Raw genomic sequence first — 3,794 nt, 5'->3', positions numbered from 1 at the left:
ATCCAAATCAAATCTGAAGTATATTTGGAGAAGATATGCAGCAGCATTATGCGCTGTCCCTGATCAGCGCTGCAGCAAATAAGGAAATTTTTTTCAATCAGTGCTGCAGCAAAACAGAGCTGTATCTTCAATCATAGCTGCAGCAAATAAGGAAAGAATCTCCAATCAGCGCTGTAGCAAAATAGAGTTGTATCCCCATTCAGCGCTGCAACAAATAAGGAAGAATCTCCAATCAGTGCTGCAGCAAAACAGAGTTGTATCTTCAATCATAGCTGCAGCAAAACAGAGCAGTTTTGAACATAATTTGAATTGGATTTGAAGAGCTAATTGGAGCCCAATTCATCAAAGTCTATAAAAAGAGGAAGCCTACACATATCAAACAAGGTTGGATAGTCTCTCTTTGAGGCTGGTCTAGAGAGAGAAACTGGGATAAACACTTAGAGGGAATTTGAGGGTTCATTGAGAGAGATCCAGCGAATCAAAGGAAGGAGCTAGGGTTCAATAGAGAGATAATCGAACCCAGTAACTTGCTGCACTATTCCGACGGCTGAGGCAAGGTTGATGGTGGTGGAGCTCATGGTTGCTGCAAGAGCAGTGCTACAGCAACGTCCCTGCTTTACAGCACAAGAGGGTAAGGGATTTTATTTGGGGCTCTGATGCGGAAAGCCGTAAGATCCATGCGGTTCCCTGGGAGAGAGTTTGCAGGCACAAAGAGGAGGGGGGACTTAGTATTCGCCATACTCAGAAGATGAACCAAGCCACTATGATGAAGTTGGGGCACAACCTACTCACTAAACGCAATGACCTTTGGGTGAGGGTCCTCAAGAATAAATATAATGTTGGGAATTACCTTTTTCCCCGCGTCTCATCTAGACGGTCCTCATCCTTTATCTGGAAAGAAATTGTTAAAGTTTGGCCTAACATTTTGGAAGGATCAAGTAGCTAGCTTGGAGATGGGAAATGGACAAAGTTCTGGGCTGGGAAATAGATCCTTAGATGGAACACCTTAGCCCACCAAACTATAATCCCTATCCCTGAAGACCAAGCGGACTGGATGGTGGATAGGTATGTAACCTCTGATGGCTCCTGGAAATGGCCCAACATCCAAGCTTTCCTTGATGATGACACTTGCGCTAGAATAGCTGCCATAGCCCCACCCGACCCAACCATGGGAAATGATGTTGTGGTTTAGGACTTCTCTCATGATGGGAAGTTATATATCAAATCGGCATATGATACTATTATAGACAGCCCCCAATCTGCCAGCATGAATAACTGGAAGATCGTGTGGAAATGGGAGGGTCCCCAGCGTATAAGGGCCTTTCTTTGGCTTCTCAAAGGCAACAACCTCCTAACGAACGCTAATAGGAGAGATAGGCATCTTGTCACCGATGCTGCTTGTCCAAGATATCATGGCGCTAGTGAGGATCGCATACACGTCCTTAGAGACTGCAGTGGAAGTAGAATCATTTGGGACAACTGGGTTCTTATGTCGCTGCGTAGGGATTTTTTCCAACTTGATCCGGACGGTTGGATTGAGGGTAATCTCAAGGCCACGGTCAAGACAGGAGTGCAAGGCATGAAGTGGAATGTCTTGTTTGGTATTCTTTGTTGGCACATTTGGCAAGCACGAAACAAACTCATCTTTGAGGGGGAAACCTTTAGCCTACGTCCATAACCACGAAGGCTCTACTCTATGCCAGGAACTGGGTTGACGCTAACAGCAAACTGGCTAAAGGAGGGCTGCGTGTGAATGACAAAGCGGATCACCTAGTCTACTGGAAAGCTCCCCAATCTGGCTGGGTTAAACTAAATGCTGATGGGTCATGCTCGAACGGAGGCTCAAACTCTAGCTGTGGTGGAGTTATCAGGAATGCGAATGGCAACTGGATTATGGGCTACCATAGAAACACGGGGAGTGGAACGGCTCTTCGAGCGGAGCTTTGGGGCCTAATCCATAGAGTCGAGCTTTCCTGGAGTGCAGGGTTTAGACATGTTTGGCTGGAGAGTGATTCTGTTACGGCGGTTCAACTCATTTTATCTGGTTGCAGAGCTCAACATCCCCTCGCTGCACTTGTTTCCAGAATTAGAAGATGTTTATCTGGCCCTTGGTCGATCAACGTAACCCACACCTTTAGAGAAGGTAACATGGTGGCCATTGGCTCGAAGGTTTCAGCCACGACCATGAAGATTGGAGCCTCAGTGTTCTAGAACAACCCCCTGATGGTTGTGTGCCACTTATTTGTAGGGATGAACTGGGGTTTGGGAATCTCAGAATATGTAACTAGCTGATGTAATTTCCTTTATTTAAAAAAGAAAGAAAGTTATTAAGCATTGTGGTTTAACTAATTTAATTGGTTAATTGTGGGTAGAGAGATCATTCACATCACAAAATCATATGCAAGTTGAACTTAATGATTTATAACTATGTTGGCCATAGAAATGTAGGACTTAGTATACATGTATTGTTGGTAAGAGTCCTTGCATGCATTAGTGTTCTGATTACTGGTTGGATGATTGTTGTAGCATTGTGGCTGCATTCAGGTGAAACTGCAATAATGGGGAAATTGATCCCAATCTACTTTATAACTTGACTTCTTTGTTCTTGAGTGCACTCTTAGTTTATTTTTACTTTGCTTTTAGTTATTAGTCAGTAGCTAGTATTATTTTAGTCCTTAGTTCTTATTTCATAAAACTTTCATAAACATTGTTACCTTTATTGCTTCACATTGATCCCAACTTTATAGTTTTCTTCGTGGGAACGATATCTGGGCTCACACATCCACTTTATTACTTGTGACACGTGCACTTATATAATGTGTGATTGCTAAAAGGGGTACACAATTGCACAACAGCAATCCCTCTTGAATTAAGCATTAAGCAAAAGAATTATAAGTCTGCAATCTATGTAAGCCTATGTCTAGGTCATACACAAATTGTTATTCTACCCTTGTCCAGATTAAACCCCAATATGTCTATTGTGAATTCTAACCCTCAAAGCTTTATAATTAGAGTGGCCAATTCTAATCAGGATATGGAAAAATTAACACAGGTAGAATAAAACAAACTAACTAATTAAATTATAAAAACAATGTAGAAAATATAAAGGATTCACATCGGGTCTGTGATCCCAACTACAAAAAGAAACTAGCCAGACATATTTATGTCTGACTTAAACAGATTCAAATAGTAAAAAGAATTCATAACAAAGAAAGAAAAGAAAAAGATGAAGAAGAAAGATCAATGGTCTTCAATCTTCAAGTTCTCCGGAATCCTGATCTTTGGCATGAGTCTCCTCCTCTGAATATTGTTGCCTCTGTCGAATTGTCTTTGAGTTTCCAAGAGATGCCTTTTATAGGGATGAAAACCATATCTTTTAATTTTTCATTATATCTTCAAAGAAATCTTCACTAGAATCTCTAATCTTATCTTTGATCAAATCTTTAATGGAAAGCTTTTCTTAAAAATATTCACGAAGATTTGATAAGATCTTGAATGATTCAGAAATTCAAAGCAATCTACTTGATCTCTCCAATTTATCTCTTTATTGAGCTGAAATTTACTGCAAAATATAAGAAATCTTATGAGAATATTATTGAAAATAAAATAACAATTTAATTATAATTCTCATAACTTTTAATTACTTTTAAATCAATTTCATGCTCATATTAACCCGTTAGTAAATTCAAGACTCATCAAGCAGCCATTATTAGAATAGCTCTAAATGACATGATCCTCTCCATCTAAAGGTGAAGGGGGAAAAACTCAGGAGATGTAGTTAGAGGTTTCATCTG

This window comes from Gastrolobium bilobum, unplaced genomic scaffold, assembly GCF_033153095.1.
Source record: "Gastrolobium bilobum isolate Gb01-03AN ecotype WA unplaced genomic scaffold, APGP_CSIRO_Gbil_v1 utg11324, whole genome shotgun sequence".
NCBI classification, from domain to species: Eukaryota; Viridiplantae; Streptophyta; class Magnoliopsida; order Fabales; family Fabaceae; genus Gastrolobium; species Gastrolobium bilobum.
Note: the sequence above shows the minus strand (reverse complement) of the source record.